General features: G+C 45.7%; 1 pseudogene; it reads left to right on the top strand.

The window, feature by feature from the left end:
- Positions 1 to 25,511, top strand: part of LOC127303206 (BTB/POZ and MATH domain-containing protein 2-like) — a 50,177-nt pseudogene extending 24,666 nt beyond the window's left edge.
- Positions 25,512 to 25,811: the final 300 nt, after the last annotated feature.

Genomic DNA, 25,811 nt, shown 5'->3' with positions numbered 1-25,811 from the left:
TAGCTACTGCTATGGACCCATAGTCCAGGGGTGAACTACTCACTCATCACTCCGGAGGCGACCATGGCGGTGAAGAGTCCTCCGGGAGATGATGATTCCCCTCTCCGGCAGGGTGCCGGAGGCGATCTCCTGAATCCCCCGAGATGGGATTGGCGGCGGCGGCGTCTCTAGAAGGTTTTCCGTATCGTGGCTCTCGGTACTGGGGGTTTCGCGATGAAGACCTTAAGTAGGCGGAAGGGCGGAGTCGGGAGAGTCACGAGGGGCCCACACGCTAGGGCCGCGCGGCCAGCACCTGGGCTGCGCCGCCCTAGTGTGGCGCCGCCTCGTGGCCCCACTTTGTCTTCTCTTCGGTCTTCTGGAAGCTTCGTGGCAAAATAGGCCCCTGGGCGTTGATTTCGTCCAATTCCGAGAATATTTCCTTACTAGGATTTCTGAAACCAAAAACAGCAGAAAACAGCAACTGGCTCTTCGGCATCTCGTTAATAGATTAGTTCCAGAAAATGCATAAATATGACATAAAGTATGCATAAAACATGTAGGTATCATCAATAATGTGGCATGGAACATAAGAAATTATCGATACGTCGGAGACGTATCACATATCTCCAACAGTCTCCCACTTGCACTAGAGTCAATAATCTAGATTACATTGTAAGGTACCTAACACCCATAGCATTCTGGTGTTGGTCATGCTTTGCCCTAGGGAGAGCTTTAGTGAACGGATCTGCAACATTCAGATCTGTGTGTACTTTGCAAATCTCTACTTCACCATCTTCGATGTACTCACGAATCGAATGAAAACGCAGCTTGATATGCTTCAGCTTCTTGTGTGACCTTGGTTCCTTTGCATTGGCGATGGCACCCGTGTTGTCACAATAAATGACTAACGGGTCCAATGCACTAGGAACCACACCAAGCTCAACAATGAACCACTTCATCCATACCGCTTCCGACGAAGCCTCTGAAGCCGCTATATATTCAGATTATGTTGAAGATTTCGCCACCGTGCACTGCTTGGAACTGCTCCAGCTTACTGCCGCACCATTCAATATAAACACGTACCCAGACTGAGACTTAGAGTCATCAGGATCGGTGTTCCAACTTGCATCGGTGTAACTGGTTACAACGAGCTCTTGGTCACCGCCATAACAAAGAAACATATCCTTAGTCCTTTTCAAGTACTTCAGGATATTCTTGACCGCTGTCCAGTGTTCCATTCCTGGATCACTTTGATATCTGCTAGAAAAACTAACAGCATGTGCGATATCCGGTCTAGTACACAACATGGAATACATGAGAGAGCCTACTGCCGAAGCATAGGGGATCTTGCTCATCCTTTCTCTTTCATCTGCCGTAGCTGGACCTTGAGTCTTACTCAAGACCTTACCTGGCAACATAGGCAAGAACCCTTTCTTGCTTTCATCCATTCTAAACTTCTTTAGAATTTTGTCCAGGTATGTACTCTGTGAAAGGCCTGTTAGGCGTCTTGATCTATCTCTATAAATCTTGATGCCTAAAATGTATGCTGCTTCACCAAGGTCTTTCAATAAAAAACACTTATTCAAATAACCTTTAATACTGCTTAATAGTTCTATATCATTCCCAATCAATAATATGTCATCTACATATCAGGAACGCTACAGAGCTCCCACTCACTTTCTTGTAAATACAGGCCTCACCAAGAGTCCGTATAAAACCGAAGTCTTTGATCACTCTATCAAAGCGTATGTTCCAACTCCGGGATGCTTGCTTCAGTCCATAAATGGAACGCTGAAGTTTGCATACCTTGTCAGCATTCTCAGGATCGACAAAACCTTTGGGTTGTACCATATACAACTCTTCCTCAATATCACCATTAAGGAACGCCGTTTTGACATCCATCTGCCAAATCTCATAATCGAAAAATGCAGCTATTGCTAACAAAATCCTCACAGACTTTAGCTTCGCTACAGGTGAGAAAGTCTCATCGTAGTCAACTCCTTGAATTTGTCGGAAACCTTTTGCGACAAGTCGAGCTTTATAGATAGTAATATTACCATCAGCATTTGTTTTTCTCTTGAAGATCCATTTATTCTCGACAGCCTTGCGGCTATCAGGTAAGTCTACCAAAGTCCATACTTTGTTATCATACATGGATCCCATTTCGGATTTCATGGCTTCTTGCCATTTGTTGGAATCTGGGCTCATCATTGCTTCTTAATACATCGCAGGGTCCTCATCATTGTTGTCCACAATCATGACATTCAGACAGGGATCATACCAATCAGGAGTGGTACGTTCCCTCGTCGATCTGCGAGGTTCAGTAGCTTCCCCGTTCGAAGTTTCATGATCATCATCATTCGCTTCCTCTTCTATCGGTGCAGGCTGTGCAGGAACTTCTTCCGGCACTGCGCTACTCTGATCTATGAGAGTAAGTTCATTAACCTCGTCGAGTTCTACTTTCCTTCCAGTCACTTCTTTGGTGAGAAACTCCTTCTCAAGAAAAGATCCGTTCTTGGCAACAAATATTTTGCCTTCGGATCTGTGATAGAAAGTGTACCCAATTGTTTCTTTAGGGTATCCTATGAAGACGCATTTCTCTGCTTTGGGTTCTAGCTTGTCAGGCTGTAACTTCTTTACATAAGCTTCGCAACCCCAAACTTTAAGGAACGACAGCTTAGGTTTCTTTCCAAACCATAGTTCATACGGTGTCGTTTCAACGGATTTAGATGGTGCCCTGATACGTCTCCGACGTATCGATAATTTCTTATGTTCCATGCCACATTATTGATGATATCTACATGTTTTATGCATACTTTATGTCATATTTATGCGTTTTCCGGAACTAACCTATTGACGAGATGCCGAAGGGCCAGTTCCTGTTTTCTGCTGTTTTTTGTTTCAGAAATCCTAGTAAGGAAATATTCTCGGAATCGGACGAAATAAACGCCCAGCATCTTAGGATTGCATGAAGCTTCCAGAACACCCGAGAGTCGCCAGAGAGAGGCCACAGGGGGCCCACACATGGGGCTGGCGCGGCCCAGGCCCTGGCCGCGCCGCCCTAGTGTCTGGTGGCCCCAGACCCCCTCCGACGCCGCCTCTTCGCCTATTTAAGCCTCCTCGACCTAAATCTTCGAGACGGAAAAGCCACGGTACGAGAAACCTTCCAGAGCCGCCGCCATCGCGAAGCCAAGATCTGGGGGACAGGAGTCTCTGTTCCGGCATGCCGCCGGGACGGGGAAGTGCCCCCGGAAGGCTCCTCCATCGACAACACCGCCATCTTCATCAACGCTGTTGTCTCCCATGAGGAGGGAGTAGTTCTCCATCGAGGCTCGGGGCTGTACCGGTAGCTATGTGGTTCATCTCTCTCCTATGTACTTCAATACAATAATCTCATGAGCTGCCTTACATGATTGAGATTCATATGATGATGCTTGTAATCTAGATGTCATTATGCTAGTCAAGTGGATTTTACTTATGTGATCTCCGGAGACTCCTTGTCCCACGTGTGTAAAGGTGACAGTGTGTGCACCGTGTGGGTCTCTTAGGCTATATTTCACAGAATACTTATTCACTGTTATGAATGGCATAGTGAAGTGCTTATTTATATCTCTTTATGATTGCAATGTGTTTTGTATCACAATATATCTGTGTGCTACTCTAGTGATGTTATTAAAGTAGTTTATTCCTCCTGCACGGTGTAATGGTGACAGTGTGTGCATTGTGTAGTACTTGGCGTAGGCTATGATTGTGATCTCTTGTAGATTATGAAGTTAACTATTGCTATGATGGTATTGATGTGATCTATGCCTCCTTTCGTAGTGTGAAGGTGACAGTGTGCATGCTATGTTAGTACTTGGTTTGGTTATGTTGATCTGTCATGCACTCTAAGGTTATTTAAACATGAACATTGAATATTGTGGAGCTTGTTAACTCCGGCATTGTGGGTTCGTGTAATCCTACACAGTTAGTGGTGTTCATCATCCAACAAGAGGGTGTAGAGTCTAGCATCTATCTATTTATTCTGTTATGTGATCAATGTTGAGAGTGTCCACTAGTGAAAGTATGATCCCTAGGCCTTGTTCCTAAATACTGCTATCACTGCTTGTTTACTGTTTTACTGCATCTGTACTTCCTGCAATATTACCACCATCAACCATACGCCAGTCCTGGACAGCAAAGCACTTTTCTGGCACTGTTACTACTGCTCATACTTATTCATACCACCTGTATTTCACTATCTCTTCGCCAAACTAGTGCACCTATTAGGTGTGTTGGGGACACAAGAGACTTCTTGCTTTGTGGTTGCAGGGTTGCATGAGAGGGATATCTTTGACCTCTTCCTCCCTGAGTTCGATAAACCTTGGGTGATCCACTTAAGGGAAACTTGCTACTGTTCTACAAACCTCTGCTCTTGGAGGCCCAACACTGTCTACAAGAATAGAAGCACCCGTAGACATCAAGCACTTTTCTGGCGCCGTTGCCAGGGAGGAAAGGTAAAAGGTACTCAGACTCCGAATCTCGGCTACTAAGCTATTTTCCGGCGCTTGTAAGTACTCGAAGCTATTTCCTTTAGATCCTGCAATTGCATCTTTTTGTTTCTTGTTTACACTAGTTTGGCATAATGGACAACAATGAGCTTCTTATTCTATTTCCTGAGTTAAGACATGGATGGTTTGATCCGAAAATTAAAAAACACATGGAACATATTAGTATGAATACTTTAAACACCATTGTTGCTAATGATATGGAAAATTCTAAGCTTGGGGAAGCTGGTTTTGATGAGCATGATATTTTTAGTCCCCCAAGCATTGAGGAGGAAATTTACTTTGATGATACTTTACCTCCTATTTATGATGATTATAATGATAGTGGTCTTTTGGTGCCGCCTACTATGGAGAGTGAATTTGATTATGATTACAATATGCCTCCTATATTTGATGATAGCCACTGTTATCACCAGAATTTGACCGAGTCAGAGGTGGGCCGCGATCAAGATGGACTTGAAGATATATATATGGTAGAATTACGTGAATCGGCCTGTTATGCTGAGTTTGGGCTAGTTTGCCTTTGTATCTGTAACATATTAGGATATGTGTCGATTAGTTAGAGTTTTGCCCGTGCACGGTTAGGTGCACGCCTAAATTGGAAAGTCCGCTGGACTATAAATATGTATCTAGGGTTTATGGAATAAACAACAACACACGTTCAACCAAACAAATCAATCTCGGCGCATCGCCAACTCCTTCGTCTCGAGGGTTTCTATCCGGTAAGCGACATGCTGCCTAGATCGCATCTTGCGATCTAGGCAGCACAAGCTCCACGTTGTTCATGCGTTGCTCATACTGAAGCCTTATTGATGGCGAGCAACGTAGTTATCATAGATGTGTTAGGGTTAGCATAGTTCTTCGTGTAACATGCTATCGTAGTGCAACCCTTGCATGTCTAGCCGCCCTCACACCTATCTTAGGTGTGGGGGCGGCACCCCGCTTGATCATTATTTAGTAGATCTGATCCGTTACGATTGCTCCTTGTTCTACAAGGATTAGTTTAATATCTGCAATAGTTAGGCCTTACGAAGGGGGGGAGGATCCAGCGGCACGTAGGGTGTCGTTCGCTAGTCCTAAACAGGATGTTCCGGGGATCAACTTCGTGTTGGTTTTTAGGCCTTGTTTAGGATCGGCTTACGATCACCGTGCGTGGCCGCGAGGCCCAACCTGGAGTAGGATGATCCGATTATGCGGTGAAAACCCTAAATCGTCGTAGATCTCATTAGCTTTATCTTGATCAAGCAGGACCACCATATATTCGTGCACCCCGTACGAATCATGGGCGGATCGGCTCCTTGAGCCGATTCACAGGATAACCTGAGAGCCGATCGAGGCTCGTATTTAATGTTTACGTGTATGCCATGCAGGAAACTAAGCGAGGCATCTCCATCACCTTCCTGACCAGGTATAGGTCAGGTGGCACGCCCTTGCAATCAGCATCGAACGTGTGACCAGAAAGGCTTTGCGGGCCGTCACTCGGAGGGACCTCAGCCAGCTGCAGCTCTAGGTTGTTCCCGGCTCTACAGTGTTGACCGTCGCTGCCCGCCGGTGGGTTTTGGCAGTCAACACATTCTGGCACACCCGGTGGGACAAGCTTCTACATCAACCACATCGCCATCTACATCTGAGATGGCAGACGGCACGCCAGTCACCTACGAGGAGCTGCCCGACGAGCTCAAGAAGAGGTATGACAAGATCAAAGTCATCCTCGAAGCCGACCTCATCGGCTCATATCACAGAACCCGTTCACATGGCGTCAGGTGGAAGGGGTTCTCACCGGAAGGCGCACTCGATGAAGTGGACCTATCTGTCCCGTCGGAGGAACGCACCAGGGCCGTGCGCCAGGAGATTAGTGGCATGGTGACTCACTCGTTGCATCGCCATTCTGAGAGCCTGGTGAATACTCTGGAACATGTCGCCGTTCGGATGATCAAGGAGGTCATGAAGAATCAGCACTCTCTATTAGAACCAGCTCTCGGGACCTACCGAGGAAAAGTGCCACTTCAGTCCCGTCCACCGTCGTCATTCACATCGGCGGCACCGAAAGTGCCTAATTCACCGTCGTGCGCCGTTGACAGGATTAACGACACTTACCCTGGGAGGTGCCAACCAGGATACTCGTTCAACATCAACATGATAGAACTGGGGCACCCCCCTGATGAGGATAGAGGTGAGGGCAACTGCTCTCATAGCGAAGATAAGAAAGAAGCTGCTCCATGCGATCGGCTCCGACACTGCCAAAAGGTCCTGGTGTTGATCAAGATGGAAGCCGATTCTAGCGATCGGCCTGTATCATCCGTACCACCTGCTCTCCCGGTGTATGGCGTCGACCTCACAGGGGACGGAAAGCTAGGGTATGGGTTTACATCGGCTGACGAGCTGGAGGAAGTCGACATTGGTCCTGGGGATAAGCCGCGACCGACTTTTATCAGCAAGAAACTAGATCCACAGCTCAGGGGACAGATGATAGCCCTGTTAAAAGAATACCCAGATTGCTTTGCATGGGATTACACGGAGATGCCTGGGTTGGACAGGAGCATCATTGAACATCGGCTCCCCCTTAAGAAAGGATTTCGGCCGTTCCAACAACGAGCACGTCAGATGAGGGCCGAAATTCTGGAAGAAGTCAAGAAAGAGATCGAGAAAATGTTGGCCGCCGGATTCATCAGGCCATGCAGGTATGCTGAGTGGATCTCCAGTATCGTTCCTGTGGAAAAGAAAGACGGCCGATGGCGCGTGGCCATCGATTTCCGAGATCTTAACAGAGCCACTCCAAAGGACGAATATCCAATGCCCGTGGCAGAAACGTTGATAAACGCCGCTGCTGGCCACAAGGTGTTGAGCTTCATGGATGGCAACGCCGGTTATAACCAGATTGACAGGGCTCCGGATGATATACACAAGACCGCATTCAGAGTACCAGGGGCAGTAGGCCTGTTCGAGTACGTGGTCATGACCTTTGGGTTGAAGAATGCTGGTGCAACGTACCAACGAGCCATGAATTATATATTTCATGATCTGATCGGCAAATTGGTGGAGATCTATATCGACGACGTGGTAGTCAAATCAGTCTCCATGGAAGGACACTTGGATGATCTACGGCGCGTCCTGGACCGAACTCGGAAATTCGGGCTGAGAATGAATCCGAAGAAGTGCGCTTTTGGCGTGACGGCTGGTCAATTCCTAGGTTTTCTGGTTCATGAATGGGGAATTGAGATCGGCCTGAAAAGTCAGGAGGCGGTGCGCACCATGCAGCCACCGACCACGAAAAAGGAGCTCCAACGCCTCATCGGCAAAATCAATTTTGTCCGACGATTCATCTCTAACCTGTCAGGACGAATCGAGCCGTTCATGGCGCTGGTGAAGACTAAATCTGATGACGAGTTTCACTGGGGGGCAGAACAGCAACAGGCGTTTGATGAGATTAAGCGGTATCTGACGACGCCGCCTGTGCTAGCTCCGCCCCAGCAAGACAGGCCGTTCTACATCTACTTGTCAGTAGCTGACACGTCCATCGCTTCGGTGGTGGTGCAACTCTACGATGGCGTTGAAAAGGTCATTTTCTACCTCAGCAGAAGGATGCTGGACGCGGAGACAAGATATCCTGAGGTCGAGAAACTTTGCCTCTGCCTGTTCTTTACCTGCACCAAGCTTCATCACATCCTTTTGACGGCAGAGATCATCGTCATATGCAAGTCGGATGTTGTCAAGCACATGTTGTCGGCCCCTATTTTGAAAGGCCGACTTGGTAAGTGGATGTTTGCGTTGTCAGAATTTGATCTCCGGTATCAGCCTGCGAAGGCAGTCAAGGGACAAGCGTTGGCCGATCTTATCGCTGAACGGATCAGTACCAATATAGCAGCACTATCTATACGTGCATGGGCTATGTTCTTCGATGGATCGGTTTGTGATGATGGTTGTGGCATCGGCATTCTGCTCGTGTCGCCTCGGGGGGCAGAATACTCCTTCTCCATCAGATTATCTACCCCTTGCACCAACAACGTAGCAGAATATGAGGCAATACGTAAGGGAATGGAGTTGCTATTGGAAGCCGGAGCTGAAGCAGTAGAGCTTTTTGGAGACTCAAAGTTGGTGATTAACCAGCTCACGGATGAATATAAGTGCGAAAGTGAATCGCTTTTCCCATATTGGGTGGAATGCCGTGAGTTGATGACACAGTTTCGATACATCAACTTTAATTGGGTCCCAAGATCCCAAAATGCCGACGCCAACAATCTCGCACAAATGGCGTCAGGCTATATAGATATATCTGACGGATCAGAGGTTCAGGTACAATTCCTGGAACAGGATGATTGGAGAGCCGAAATCTTCAATTATTTAAAAGATTCGGCTCGGGGGGCACCTAAACGGATAAGGTACAAAGCCATGAAGTATGTCCTCATAGGAGACGATATGTTCTACAGGACGTTGGAAGGGTTACTGCTTAAGTGCCTGGGGCCAACTGAGTCTAATCGGCTCTTACATGAGGTGCATGAAGGCGCCTGTGGAACTCATCAATCGGCTCATAAGATGAAGTGGTTAATCAGGCGATCAGGGTTTTATTGGCCCACCATGCTTGAAGATTGCTTCAATTATTACAAGGGGTGCCAAGCATGTCAGATGTTTGGGAAGATTCAGATGGTACCAGCATCAGCGATGAACCCCATCATCAAGCCTTGGCCGTTTCGGGGGTGGGGCATGGATATGATCGGCAAAATCCATCCGGCGTCGAGTAAAAAACATGAATGGATTTTGGTTATCACAGATTACTTCACCAAGTGGGTGGAAGCCGTCCCTATGAAAAAAGTGAAATCAGAAGATGTGATCAAGTTTGTGAAAGAACACGTCATTCATAGGTTCGGGATTCCCCAAACTATCACGACCGATGGAGGTTCGGTCTTTATTTCTAAAGAATTCAGGAAGTTCTGCGATGACATGGGGATTAAACTGATCCGATCATCCCCGTACTACGCTCAAGCTAATGGGCAGGCTGAGGCGTCCAATCAGAGTCTGATCAAGCTAATCAAGAGGAAAATTGACGAGAACCCTAGGGATTGGCATGAGAAGTTATCAGAAGCATTATGGGCTTACCGCATGTCGTGCCATGGAGCTATAAAGACTTCGCCATACCAGCTCGTCTATGGACAGGAAGCCGTATTGCCTTGGGAAATTACGGCTGGATCAAGACGTGTCGCATTTCAGAATGATTTGACAGCTGAAGAATATGCAGCTTTGATGAGCGACACTATTGAGGACGCAACAGAACTTAGGCTTTGGTCGTTGGAGAAGATTAAGGAAAACAAAGCCAGGGTGGCTCGTGCTTACAATAAAAAGGTTAGACCAAAGGAGTTCCAAGTTGGTGATCTAGTATGGGAAGCTGTGTTGCCATTAGGAACCAGGGACAAGGCATATGGCAAATGGTCTCCTAATTGGCACGGTCCGTACAAAGTTGTCCAGGCCTTGAAGGGTAATACATACATGCTGGAAGAGTTGAGCGGCGAAAAGTTCCCGGTGGCTGTCAATGGTCAACACCTCAAGAAATATTTCCCAAGCATGTGGGACGATGGGCAGTAAGATGTGGGGGCCGATTTAAAAATCGGCCAGTAAAAAAAAAAAAATCACAGCCGATGCGCAGACATCGACTTGAGAAAACGTATGGAGATAACAGTATGCAATTGCAGCCGATGCACGGGCATCGACTTCAGAAAAACAGAGCCGATACACTGATATCGACTCTAGAGGAATTCAATCTGATGGTTTGGACGAGAATTAGGCCTGTTGAAGTGTTTAGGTAACAGCTTGGCCTCGGATAGCAATGAGAGCCGATGTTCTGCTATCGGCTCCCTGTACGACAGCGCCATTCGACAATCGGCAAGGTTAACAAGGAAGCGAAATTAATTAAGGGATTTTTCTTCATTAATAGGGGGATTCCTTACAAAGAAAGAGCCGATTGCTCAAGGGAGAAGAGGGCAAAAGCCAACTACTACTACTGATCCCTAATCTAGGGGCCGTTGCTGCCCTCGTCGTCGCTGCCTCCGGCGCAGCTGCTGAGAGGCTCCTCATCGGAGCTTCCGTAGCCTTCTGTGGGGGCTTCATCTTCCTCATCGTCGTCCTCGCTGTCGTCGTCCCACCAGGTGCGGAGGCGCTTCGCTGGTGGGTAACCTTCAAGGGAGTCGTCGTCGTCGCCCTCCTCCTCCGCCTCTTCCTCGGAAGAGGTGAAATCGTCCCAGGAAAAGCGGTCGTCTTCGCTCTCCGCCTCTTCTTCCCCTTCGACGAGGAATTGAAGGTCGCCCTCTCCGTCGGTCAGGGATTTGTCATCCTCAGACCAGATGGAGGAATCGTGTTCCTCCTTGTCCCACGTCGTCGGGGCAAGAATGTCGTGTGCCGCCAACGAACCCCACTCCGGCGTCGGCTCGCGGGAGGGGGAGGAGTCATAAAAGACCGACGAGGAAGAGGAGGAAGAAGAAGACATGGCTATGGGAGATTGAGGGTTTTTTGGGTGCCGATGGCCAGAACAGAGCAGGATGATGAAGTGGCAAATTGCTCAGAGCGGTTAAATAAAGGGGCTATGGTGAAAAAATTCAATGCCACAGCAGTTTCCGAGGAGGCGGTGCCCAAAGACAACGGTCAAATCACGCGGAATAATTGAGAAGACAGGGCATCATGATGAAGTATGCTGCGACGGTTCTGCTCTGCCATGACATGACCCGACGAGAGAAAGCGTAATGATTTTGGAAATGTCATTTCCAAAACCAGGGGGGCATGTGTTATCACCAGAATTTGACCGAGTCAGAGGTGGGCCGCGATCAAGATGGCCTTGAAGATATATATATGGTAGAATTACGTGAATCGGCCTGTTATGCTGAGTTTGGGCTAGTTTGCCTTTGTATCTGTAACATATTAGGATATGTGTCGATTAGTTAGAGTTTTGCCCGTGCACGGTTAGGTGCACGCCTAAATTGGAAAGTCCGCTGGACTATAAATATGTATCTAGGGTTTATGGAATAAACAACAACACACGTTCAACCAAACAAATCAATCTCGGCGCATCGCCAACTCCTTCGTCTCGAGGGTTTCTATCCGGTAAGCGACATGCTGCCTAGATCGCATCTTGCGATCTAGGCAGCACAAGCTCCACGTTGTTCATGCGTTGCTCGTACTGAAGCCTTGTTGATGGCGAGCAACGTAGTTATCATAGATGTGTTAGGGTTAGCATAGTTCTTCGTGTAACATGCTATCGTAGTGCAACCCTTGCATGTCTAGCCGCCCTCACACCTATCTTAGGTGTGGGGGCGGCACCCCGCTTGATCATTATTTAGTAGATCTGATCCGTTACGATTGCTCCTTGTTCTACAAGGATTAGTTTAATATCTGCAATAGTTAGGCCTTACGAAGGGGGGGAGGATCCAGCGGCACGTAGGGTGTCGTTCGCTAGTCCTAAACAGGATGTTCCGGGGATCAACTTCGTGTTGGTTTTTAGGCCTTGTTTAGGATCGGCTTACGATCACCGTGCGTGGCCACGAGGCCCAACCTGGAGTAGGATGATCCGATTATGCGGTGAAAACCCTAAATCGTCGTAGATCTCATTAGCTTTATCTTGATCAAGCAGGACCACCATATATTCGTGCACCCCGTACGAATCATGGGTGGATCGGCTCCTTGAGCCGATTCACAGGATAACCTGAGAGCCGATCGAGGCTCGTATTTAATGTTTACGTGTATGCCATGCAGGAAACTAAGCGAGGCATCTCCATCACCTTCCTGACCAGGTATAGGTCAGGTGGCACGCCCTTGCAATCAGCATCGGACGTGTGACCAGAAAGGCTTTGCGGGCCGTCGCTCGGAGGGACCTCAGCCAGCCGCAGCTCTAGGTTGTTCCCGGCTCTACAGTGTTGACCGTCGCTGCCCGCCGGTGGGTTTTGGCAGTCAACAGCCACTTTGTTGAATTTGCTCCCACTACAACTAATAAAATTGACTATGCCTATGTGGAGAGTAATAATTTTATGCATGAGACTCATGATAAGAATGCTTTATGTGATAGTTATATTGTTGAGTTTGCTCATGATGCTACTGAAAGTTATTATGAGAGAGGAGAATATGGTTGTAGAAATTTTCATGTTACTAAAACACCTCTCTATGTGCTGAAATTTTTGAAGCTGCACTTGTTCTATCTTCCTATGCTTGTTACTTTGCTCTTCATGAACTTGTTTATTTAGAAGATTCCTATGCATAGGAAGCATGTTAGACTTAAATGTGTTTCTAATTTGCCTCTTGATGCTCTCTTTTGCTTCAAATACTATTTCTCGCGAGTGCATCATTAAAACTGCTGAGCCCATCTTAATGGCTATAAAGAAAGAACTTCTTGGGAGATAACCCATGTGTTTATTTTACTACAGCAATTTTGTTTTATATTTGTGTCTTGGAAGTTGTTACTACTGTAGCAACATTTCCTTATCTTAGTTTTTTTGCATTGTTGTGCCAAGTAAAGTCTTTGATAGTAAGGTTCATACTAGATTTGGATTACTGCGCAGAAACAGATTTCTTTGTGGTCACGAATCTGGACCTAATTCTCTGTAGGTAACTCAGAAAATTATGCCAATTTACGTGAGTGATCCTCAGATATGTACTCAACTTTAATTCAATTTGAGCATTTTCATTTGAGCAAGTCTGGTGCCTCAATAAAATTCGTCTTTACGAACTGTTCTGTTTTGACAGATTCTGCCTTTTATTTCACATTGCCTGTTTTGATATGCTTGATGGATTTTTCGATTCCATTGACTTTCAGTAGCTTTGTGCAATGTACAGAAGTGTTAAGAATGATTGTGTCACCTCTGAACATGTGAGCTTCTGATTATGCACTAACCCTCTAATGAGTTTGTTTTGAGTTTGGTGTGGAGGAAGTTTTCAAGGGTCAAGAGAGGAGGATGATACAATGTGATCGAGAAGAGTGAAAAGTCTAAGCTTGGGGATGCCCCGGTGGTTCATCCCTGCATATTTCAAGAAGACTCAAGCGTCTAAGCTTGGGGATGCCCAAGGCATCCCCTTCTTCATCGACAAATTATCAGGTTCCTCCCTTGAAACTATATTTTTATTCGGTCACATCTTATGTACTTTACTTGGAGCGTCTGTATGTTTTTGTTTTTGTTTTTGTTTGAATAAATGCTTGTGTGGGAGAGAGACACGCTCCGCTGGTTCATACGAACACATGTGTTCTTAGCTTTTAATGTTCATGGCGACGGTTGAATCTTCTTCGTTAATTTGTTATATGGTTGGAAACGGGAAATGCTACATGTAGTAATTGATAAAATGTCTTGGATAATTTGATACTTGGCAATTGTTGTGCTCATGTTTAAGCTCTTGCATCATATACTTTGCACCCATTAATGAAGAAATACATAGAGCTTGCTAAAATTTGGTTTGCATAATTGGTCTCTCTAAAGTCTAGACAATTTCTAGTATTGAGTTTGAACAACAAGGAAGACGGTGTAGAGTCTTATAATGTTTACAATATGTCTTTTATGTGAGTTTTGCTGCACCGGTTCATCCTTGTGTTCGTTTCAAATAACCTTGCTAGCCTAAACCTTGTATCGAGAGGGAATACTTCTCATGCATCCAAAATCCTTGAGCCAACCACTATGCCATTTGTGTCCACCATACCTACCTACTACATGGTATTTCTCCGCCATTCCAAAGTAAATTGCTTGAGTGCTACCTTTAAATTTCTATCCTCTACCTTTGCAATATATAGCTCATGGGACAAATAGCCTAAAAACTATTGTGGTATTGAATATGTACTTATGCACTTTATCTCTTATTAAGTTGCTTGTTGAGCGATAACCATGTTCCTGGGGACGCCATCAACTACTCTTTGTTGAATATCATGTGAGTTGCTATGCATGTCCGTCTTGTCTGAAGTAAGGGCGATTTACCACTTATTTAATGGTTAGAGCATGCATAATGTTAGAGAAGAACATTGGGCCGCTAACTAAAGCCATGAATCATGGTGGAAGTTTCAGTTTTGGACATATATCCTCAATCTCATATGAGAAAATTAATTGTTGCTACATGCTTATGCATTAAAGAGGAGTCCATTATCTGTTGTCTATGTTGTCCCGGTATGGATGTCTAAGTTGAGAATAATCAAAAGCGAGAAATCCAATGCGAGCTTTCTCCTTAGACCTTTGTACAGGCGGCATAGAGGTACCCCTTTGTGACACTTGGTTAAAACATGTGTATTGCGATGACAATCCCGGTAATCCGAGCTAATTAGGACAAGGTGCGGGCACTATTAGTATACTATGCATGAGGCTTGCAACTTGTAAGATATAATTTACATAACACATATGCTTTATTACTACCGTTGACAAAATTGTTTCTTGTTTTTAAAACCAAAGCTCTAGCACAAATATAGCAATCAATGCTTCCCTCTGCGAAGGGCCTTTCTTCTACTTTTATGTTGAGTCAGTTTACCCATTTCTCTCTATCTTAGAAGCAAACACTTGTGTTAACTGTGCATTGATTCTTACATACTTGCTTATTGCACTTGTTATATTGCTTTGCATTGACAACTATCCATGAGATATACATGTTACAAGTTGAAAGCAACTGCTGAAACTTAATCTTCCTTTGTGTTGCTTCAATGCCTTTACTATGAATTTATTGCTTTATGAGTTAACTCTTATGGAATACTTATTGATGCTTGTCTTGAAAGTACTATTCATGAAAAGTCTTTGCTATATGGTTCAATTGTTTACTCATTGCATTAACATTGCTTTGATCGCTGCATTCATTACATGTGCTTACAATAGTATGATCAAGGTTATGATGGCATGTCACTCCAGAAATTATCTTTGTTATCGTTTACCTGCTCGGGACGAGCAAAAACTAAGCTTGGGGATGCTGATACGTCTCTGACGTATCAATAATTTCTTATGTTCCATGCCACATTATTGATGATATCTACATGTTTTATGCATACTTTATGTCATATTTATGCGTTTTCCGGAACTAACCTATTGACGAGATGCCGAAGGGCCAGTTCCCGTTTTCTGCTGTTTTTGGTTTCAGAAATCCTAGTAAGGAAATATTCTCGGAATCGGACGAAATCAACGCCCAGCATCTTAGGATTGCATGAAGCTTCCAGAACACCCGAGAGTCGCCAGAGAGAGGCCACAGGGGGCCCACACATGGGGCTGGTGCGGCCCAGGCCCTGGCCGTGCCGCCCTAGTGTATGGTGGCCCCAAACCCCCTCCGACGCCGCCTCTTTGCCTATTTAAGCCTCCTCGACCTAAATCTTCGAGACGGAAAAGCCACGGTACGAGAAACCTTCCAGAGCCGCCGCCATCGCGAAGCCAAGATCTGGGGGACAGGAGTCTCTGTTCCGGCACGCCGCCGGGACGGGGAAGTGCCCACGGAAGGCTCCTCCATCGACAACACCGCCATCTTCATCAACGTTGCTGTCTCCCATGAGGAGGGAGTAGTTCTCCATCGAGGCTCGGGGCTGTACCGGTAGCTATGTGGTTCATCTCTCTCCTATGTACTTCAATACAATAATCTCATGAGCTGCCTTACATGATTGAGATTCATATGATGATGCTTGTAATCTAGATGTCATTATGCTAGTCAAGTGGATTTTACTTATGTGATCTCCGGAGACTCCTTGTCCCACGTGTGTAAAGGTGACAGTGTGTGCACCGTGTGGGTCTCTTAGGCTATATTTCACAGAATACTTATTCACTGTTATGAATGGCATAGTGAAGTGCTTATTTATATCTCTTTATGATTTCAATGTGTTTTGTATCACAATATATCTGTGTGCTACTCTAGTGATGTTATTAAAGTAGTTTATTCCTCCTGCACGGTGTAATGGTAACAGTGTGTGCATCGTGTAGTACTTGGCGTAGGCTATGATTGTGATCTCTTGTAGATTATGAAGTTAACTATTGCTATGATGGTATTGATGTGATCTATGCCTCCTTTCATAGTATGAAGGTGACAGTGTGCATGCTATGTTAGTACTTGGTTTGGTTATGTTGATCTGTCATGCACTCTAAGGTTATTTAAACATGAACATTGAATATTGTGGAGCTTGTTAACTCCGGCATTGAGGGTTCGTGTAATCCTACACAGTTAGTGGTGTTCATCATCCAACAAGAGGGTGTAGAGTCTAGCATTTATCTATTTATTCTGTTATGTGATCAATGTTGAGAGTGTCCACTAGTGAAAGTATGATCCCTAGGCCTTGTTCCTAAATACTGCTATCGCTGCTTGTTTACTGTTTTACTGCATCTGTACTTCCTGCAATATTACCACCATCAACCATACGCTAGTCCTGGACAGCAAAGCACTTTTCTGGCACTGTTACTACTGCTCATACTTATTCATACCACCTGTATTTCACTATCTCTTCGCCGAACTAGTGCACCTATTAGGTGTGTTGGGGACACAAGAGACTTCTTGCTTTGTGGTTGCAGGGTTGCATGAGAGGGATATCTTTGACCTCTTCCTCCCTGAGTTCGATAAACCTTGGGTGATCCACTTAAGGGAAACTTGCTGCTGTTCTACAAACCTCTGCTCTTGGAGGCCCAACACTGTCTACAAGAATAGAAGCACCCGTAGACATCATGCCCTATTTAAAGTGAATGCGGCTGTCTCTAATGCAAAACCCCAAAACGATAACGGCAAATCGGTAAGAGACATCATAGACCGAACCATATCTAAGAGAGTTCGATTACGACGTTCGGACACACCATTACGATGTGGTGTTCCCGGCGGTGTCAACTGTGAAAGTATTCCGCATTTCTTTAAATGCATGCCAAACTCATAACTCAGATATTCGCCTCCGCGATCAGAACGCAGAAACTTAATCTTCTTGTTACGTTGATTTTCTACTTCACTTTGGAATTCCTTGAACTTCTCAAAAGTCTCGGAATTATGTTTCATAAAGTAAATATATCCATATCTACTCAGATCATCCGTGAAGGTTAGAACATAACGATAACCACCGCGCGATGCTACACTCATTGGTCCGCACACATCGGTATGTATGATTTCCAATAAGTCTGTAGCTCGCTCCATTGTACCAGAAAATGGAGTCTTAGTCATTTTTCCCATTAGACATGCTTCGCATCTGTCAAGTGACTCAAAGTCAAGTGACTCAAGACAGTGGCGGAGCCAGGAATTGAACTGAGGGGGGTCGAAATAAAGGTCTAAATTTTTTTTCACATAAAAGAGGTCCAAGCAGATTCAATTTGCATATTTCATCAAGTACAACAACAAAATGACTATAAAAAACAAGAACACCAAAATAGAGCTACATTTTGATAAGATAGTATCATACCATTAAGTTGCCTCCTCGTCCGTGTCCATCGAAGGCAGCCGGGGACGAGCCGAGCTGGGGGCAGATGGGCAGGGCCGACCGGCCGAGCAGAGGCCAGGCGATTGGAGACGGAGGTGGGGACCACCTGAGGCGTTGAGCAGGGGGAGGCGACTGGAGACGAAGGTGGCGGCGGCGGGCCAGCAAGGAAAGGCGCTGGTGGGCCGGCGGGGAAAGGCGGCGGGCCGCCGAAACGGCGACGACAGCACCAACCTCCTCGACCTGGTTAGGGACGCCGAGGCCCTGGCTGAAGCGGAGAAGGAAGCAGAGGAGGAGCGGGCGGCCCATGCGACGGTCGACGCTGAGATGGAACAGCTCAGAGTGGCGGCCGCCACAACCGCAGAGGACTCCGACTCCGACATATCATGGTCTTCCGATGTCCCTGATGCGCCTACCCCGGAGGAGAAGGCAGTGGAGCAGAGGGCTATAGTTGAGTCCTTCGAGACGCTCAACGACGACGCCGCCAACGCGAGGTTGCGGCAGTGCCTGCTAGAGGATGCGGCAGCGCACCGAGCCCTAGCGGCCGCATGGGAGGCAGCGGAGAAGCAGACGAGGGAGCGACGCAACGACGGGACCGACCCATCAGACAGCAAGTAGTTTAGGCTTCTAGAACTACTTTGTATAGTTTGAATGTACTAGGTTTCTATGATTTCTATATATGTTGCAAATGTTAAAAAAATGGGTCACCCCGATGAGGCACACCCAGACGCAAACGGCCGCGCGAACAAAATATGTCCGCGGAGCGACGCAAACGGACGCTCGCAACCACTTTTAGACGTCCGAAATGCGTCGCCCCATTGGAGATACCTTAGGGTCGATTATTTTTCCCCAATTTTTGAGCCGGGTCGACTGACCCTCCTCGACCCGGTGGTGGCTCCGCCCATGACTCAAGAAGTCCATCGGAATGGAGTTTCTTCATGCACTTCACTCCAATATGACCAAGACGACAGTGCCACATATAAGTAGAATTATCATTCAATTTAATTCGCTTAGCATCAATGTTATGAACATGTGTATCACTACTATCGAGATTTAACAAGAATAAACCATTCATCTCAGGTACATGGCCATAAAAGACATTACTCATATAAATCGAACAACCATTATTCTCAGACTTAAACGAATAACCGTCTTGCATTAAACAAGATCTAGATATAATGTTCATGCTCAACGCAGGTACCAAATAACAATTATTAAGGTTTAAAACTAATCCCGAAGGTAGATGTAGAGGGAGCATGCCGACGGAGATCACATCGACTTTGGATCCATTTCCAACGCGCATCGTCACCTTGTCTCTTGCCAGGCTTCGTCTATTCCGCAGTTCCTGTTTCGAGTTACAAATGTGAGCAACCGAACCAGTATCAAATACCCAGGCACTACTACGAGAACCAGTAAGATAGACATCAATAACATGTATATCAAATATACCTTTCTTTTTGACGTGGCCGCTCTTCAGATCGGCCAAGTATTTGGGGCAATTGCGCTTCCAGTGCCCCTTCCCACAGCGATAATAGCACACAGTCTCAGGTTTAGGACCAGCCTTAGGCTTCTCAGGATGCGGTGCAACTTTCTTGCCGCCCTTCTTGAAGTTACCCTTGTTAGGCTTGCCCTGCTTTTTAAAACTGGTGGTCTTGTTGACCATCAACACTTGGTTCTCCTTCTTAATCTCTACTTCAGCAGATTTCAGCATGGAAAAGAGTTCAGGTAAATCTTTATTCATGTTCTGCATGTTGTAGTTCATCATGAAGTTCTTGTAACTTGGTGGCAGTGATTGAAGGACACGATGAATACCCAGCTGGTTAGGGATCATCATCCCCAAGTCATTGAGCTTCTTCGCATGTCCGGACATGACGAGCATGTGCTCACTAACGGAGCTGCCCTCTTCCATCATGCAGCTAAAGAACTGCTTCGAGGCCTCATAGCTCTCCACGGCCGCATGAGTCTCAAAGTTAAGTTTGAGCTCACGCATCATCTCACAGGGGTCGTGGTGCTCAAAACGCTTTTGGAGCTCTGCCTCTAAGCTGCACAAGATGGCACACTGAACTTCGGAGTACCGAGTTGCCCGAGTCTCATAAACATTTTTTATGTCCTCGGACACTGCAGGAGGTGGTGGGGGACCTAGCGGTGCATCGAGCACATATTGCAGGCTTCCACCAGTGAGGAAAATCCTCACATGACGGAACCAGTCAGTGAAGTTGCTACCATTGCCCTTAAGCTTTTCTTTCTCTAGGAACTGGTTAAAATTGATGGAGGGGGGCGCCATGATCTACAACATATTTCCAAAGAGTTTAGACTAAGTTTATGATAAATTGAGTTCAATTTTAATTCTGAAATTAACTAGGTGAACTCCCACTTAAAACAACATCCCTCGCATTGTCTTAGTGATTACACGAACCAAATCCACTACACCAAGTCCGATCTTCACGAGAAAAGATGTAGCTTCAAAGGCGAACACTCAAAGTGTTCATCATATCATTCATACGACTCATGCTCTACCTTTCGGTATCCCGTGTTCCGAGACCATGTCTGTACATGCTAGGCTCATCAAGGCAACCTTGGTATCCGCGTGTGCAAATCTGGCTTGCACCCGTTGTATGCACATGTAGAGTCTATCACACCCGATCATCACGAGATGCTTCGAAACGACAAGTCTTAGCAACGGTGCATACTAAGCATGAACACTTTATTATCTTGATATTTAGTGAGAGGGATCATCTTATAATGCTACCGTCGCGATCTAAGCAAAATAAGATGCATAAAGGGATTAACATCACATGCAATTCATAATGTGTGATATGATATGGCCTTTCTTCTTTGTGCTTTTGATCTCCATCTCCAAAGCACGGACATGATCTCCATCATCACCAGCATGGCGTCAAGGTCAGTGGCGCCGCTTCATGGTTGTCCATCACTTATAGCTACTATAACAACTACTTGAAATAAAGCTATTACATGATGAATAGACACGCAGGTCTTTAACAAAAATTAAAGACAACCATTAGGCTCCTGCCGGTTGCCATAATACAATAATGAACATCTCATACATCAAATATAATCATCATCACGTCATGGCCATATCACATCACCAAACCCCTGCAAAAACAAGTTAGACGCCTCTAATTTGGTTTGCATATTTTACGTGGTTTAGGGTTTTCGAGTAAGATCCAATCTACCTACGAACATGAACCACAACGGTGATACTAGTGTTGACAATAGGAGTGTAAATTACAATCTTCACTATGGTGGGAGAGACAGACACCCGCAAAGCCACTTATGCAATACAAGTTGCATGTCAAGCGTGGAGCAAGTCTCATGAGACACGGTCATGTAAAGTTAGCCCGGGCCGCTTCATCCCACCATCCCGCAAGAAGCAAAATACACAAAATAAAGCAACAAGAGCATCACCGCCCACAAAAACATTGTGTTCTACTCGTGCAACAGATCTATGCATAGACATGGCTCTGATACCACTGATTGGGTTCGTAGCATAGAAAACAAAAAAATTTCCTACTGCAAAGACGAATAAATCCAAGATCTAATCTATGGAACACCCAAGATCTAATCTACAAGATCGAAGCAACGAGATGGAGATGAGACTAACCCTCGAAGATTCCAAAGCCTACGAGATTAATCTCGTTGTTGGTGTAGACGATCGTCCCCGGTGCTGCAATCCGGCAGCACTTCCGTACTCGGTCGCGCGTACGGTGTCGATGAAGCTCCTTCCTCTCCCGTTCTAGCGGGCAGCGGAGGTGTGGTAGATCTCCTCCAAATTCCAGCAGCACGACGGCGTGCTGGTGGTAGTGGAGGAAGAAAAGCTGCAGGGCTTCGCCTAAGCCGGAGCAGCGTATGGTGGAGGGAGAGGCGGCCAGAGGAGGAGGTAATGATGGGGGGTGGTGGCCGGCCACCCCCTCCCCTCTTTATATAGGGGGCCAGCCGGCCAGGGTGGCCCCCCTTCCCATCTAGGGTTAGGGGGCGGCGGCCAAAGGGGGGGACAGGGCTTTCCCCTCCCCCAAGTTGATCCCCCCAGGGAAACCCTAGGGGGTTGGCCGGCCTAGGCCTTGGGGGCAAGTGCCCCTGGCTCATTAGGCCAGGGAGCATCCCCTCGGCCCATGCTAGGCCTCCTAGGTCGTGGGCCCCATGGTGGACCCCTCCGGAACCTTCTAGATCCTTCCAGTCAACCACTGGAAAAATCCCGAACATTTTCGAAACCCAGAAATCAACTTCCCTTATATGAATCTTATTCTCCGGACTATTCCGAACCTCCTCGTGACATCCTGGATCACATCCGAGACTCCGAACAAACTTCGTCTCCATACCATATTCAAATCTACTTATGCGACATCGAACCTTAAGCGCGTCACCCTACGGTTCGCGAACTATGCAGACATGGCCGAGACTCCTCTCCGAGCAATAACCAATAGCGGGATCTGGAGATCCATAATGGCTCCCACATATTCAACGATGACTTAGTGATCGATTGAACCATTTACATACGATGTCAATTCCCTTTGTCACACGATATTTTACTTATCCGAGGTTTGATCATCGGTATCTCCATACCTTGTTCAACCTCGTTACAGACAAGTACTCTTTACTCATACCGTGGTATGTCATCTCTTATGATCAAATCATATGCTTGCAAGCTAATTAGACGACCTTCCACCGAGAGGGCCCAGAGTATATCTATCTGTCATCAGGATGGACAAATCCCACTATTGATCCATATGCCTCAACTCACACTTTCCAAATACTTAATCCCATCTTTATAACCACCCATTTACGCAATGGCGTTTGATGTAATCAAAGTACCCTTCCGGTGTAAGTGATTTACATGATCTCATGGTCGAAGGACTAAGACAACTATGTATCGAAAGCTTATAGCAAATTGAACTTAATGACTTGATCTTATGCTACGCTCATTTGGGTGTGTGTCCATTATATCATTCAACTAATGACATAACCTTGTTATTAATAACATCCAATGTTCATGATCACGAAACCATGATCATCCATTAATCAACAAGCTAGTTATACAAGAGGCTTACTAGGGACTCCTTGTTGTTTACATAACACACATGTATCAATGTTTCGGTTAATACAATTATAGCATGGTATGCAAACATTTATCATAAACACAAAGATATTATAATAACCACTTTATTATTGCCTCTTGGGCATATCTCCAACAGAGAGATGCTTCCTTGTATCAACCATCAGTTTACCTAGATCGGTTATACTATCCAAGCTAGAAAACCTTGCATCATGGAGTATATTATCGATGTATAAGCCAAGTTCATGCTCAAGGGTTACCATATCTTTGTGATTAAAATCATCAGGATAAAACTTAGCTAACTCCACCAACTTTTCCTTGTCATAACGAGAAAATAAATCACTTGGGCTCAAAGCAGACATACATAGCAGCAACTCTGAATTTACCTCACTTGGGCTCAAAGCAGACATACATAGCAGACATACATAGCTAAACACACCATTGTCAATTTCCTCCATAATGCATCCCAATACTTCTCTTGCAAAGCACTCTGTAATATCTTTCTGAATTTTTGGAGACAACGTTTGATTATTATCCGGAGCATTTTGGAATGCCTTGGCAACAACATCATTCTTCTTAATAGTGTAGTCCATTAGCTCACGGTAATTTCCTTTATTTTCAGAATTTTCTGACTCATCGTGGCCACAGAAAGATTGTCCTTGATGCAATAAGTGTCGACAAGCATCAATTGCAGCATTTAAACGGATGAGATGCTCATTCTTTTCAATTTGGCTTTGCCTATGCAAGGCTGCAACGATTGATTGATCTTGTTGCATTAGGTCCTCACAGTCCTTGAGTGCCCTGTTGTGAAAACTGCTTCGATCACCAACATGAGTCAATCTCTCTGTCTTGTTCCATGTGTTGAAACCTTTTACTACAAATGCATCATGCCCATGGTGGGTGTCTTTAATGTTGTCCCTAAATAAGTAGCAACATAAGAAATATGCTTTGTCCTCCTTCTCACTGTACTCCAGCCAATTGCCATATTGATCAAACCAATCCGGATTGAATCTCCTCTTCTTTTTCTTTTTTCCAATCAGCTTGTAAGGAAAATTAAAACCACGAGGCTGATGAGGTCCCCAAGTTAAATATTTTCTCCTTATCTCGTCACGTTGATTGGGGTGATAATCCGCCATTCTTTTTCTTTTAGCTGGATCACGAGAAAGCTTGTTTAAATCGACCATTTGAGGCACAGAAGAATTATATCTCTGTGCAGGCTTTGCTACTGCTGCATTTCCATTTGAACTCAATGAACTGCCGGTGGTGGTGTTGACATTTGCAGGGCCTGGACTTGTGTGGATTTCTTTATCAAAAATCTCTCCATTGTCCTCTTTCTGATTCCCTGCAAAATAATTGAATCTCTTACTGTAATAATAAATAGCAAACAAATCTAACACTGTAACCAGTATGGGATTTCCAAATTAAGAAATTTTCTTACGGGTCACACATAAATCCTAGTGTGAAGTTTGATTTCACCCGAGTAGTACTAGTAGGGATGGATTGCATATAACATGGATAGAAACGAAACTGAAGAAAGAATGAGAGATTGTAATTTGTATGATCCGATCAAGAAAACAAATACATAAGTCAAGCCCTAGCGTTTGTGTGTTGCTGAGTTCAGATCAGAGTGCTTACCTTGAGGCTTGAATTCAGTTGTGGATGGCGATCAGTCAAGGGCGACGGCGGGGCGGCGCATCGCACGACAGCCGACCAGATCGTCGATTGACTCGATTCGTCGGAGGCCGGAACGGGCGGAGGCGCGGAGCAGACGAACAGACGAACAGTTCGTCAGTTGTGCTTGGGTGACACAGGAACAGAGCGCCGCTCTTTTTCGTTTCTCGAAAAGTCTCGTCTCGTCTGGTGGCCTGACTCCTAGTATTCTGATTTTCCTTGTTTTTATGGCTTGTTAATTACGTGAAGCAAATGGCTGCCGTAGGCTTCTTTTTCATGGGCTTTTCAGACGAGTGGGGGCCTATGTACCGGACTGACTGGGGGCCTCGCAATAAAATTACCAGATACCTACAAGGAAGACCAGAAATTGACTGGGGCCTGGGCCCCCACTCACTATAACGTGCCATTATTCCCTGCTCACAGGCTCGTGCTGGCGATGCGGTCACCTGTGTTAAAGGCAGAGCTCTACGGGTTGATAAGGGAGAAGGATACGAGCCGCATTGTCGTTGACGACATACAGCCGTCTGTCTTCAGGGCTCTCCTACATTATATCTACACTGATTCCCTGCCTTCCATGGAGAATGGTCATCCTCCTGGAGATGACACGAAATAGATGATCCAACACTTGCTCGCGGCCGCGGATCGGTATGCTCTACAAAGGCTCAAGTCAGTGTGCGAAAGCATCCTCTGCAAGGGAATTGACACCAGGTCCGTCCTAACTACTCTCGGTTTAGCCGATAGACATAACTGCACCGGCCTCAAAGATGCTTGCATTCAGTTCATCGTCTCCTTGCGGAAAACAGATGATGTGGTGGCAACCCAAGGCCACGCTCAGCTCAAAAGAACTTGTCCAGTTGCTTCAGTAGAAACGTGGGAGAAAACTTAACGGAACGTGACGTTTTATTTGTGACATAATAGTCAGCGGCATACGCAGCAAGGTGTTTGGATGGGCCACTGTCCACCCTAATTTTTTTTAAATATTTTTAATTAGTTATTTATGCAAAATTTTATCACATATAACAATGCAAAAAAAAGTAATTTTGTGTGTCCGCCACTGATAAATGCCTCTTTCTAGAGAAAATGTCATCTGAACGATAAATGCTTATTGTTTTTTTTTTGAAATTGTAACCACATATATTAAGGTCATCAAGCCGCCTCATTAAAAACCTTCCGGTCCCCTTCAGTA

Source organism: Lolium perenne, chromosome 5, assembly GCF_019359855.2.
Source record: "Lolium perenne isolate Kyuss_39 chromosome 5, Kyuss_2.0, whole genome shotgun sequence".
Taxonomy (NCBI): domain Eukaryota; kingdom Viridiplantae; phylum Streptophyta; class Magnoliopsida; order Poales; family Poaceae; genus Lolium; species Lolium perenne.
Note: the sequence above shows the minus strand (reverse complement) of the source record. Positions and strands in the feature narration are given on the sequence as shown.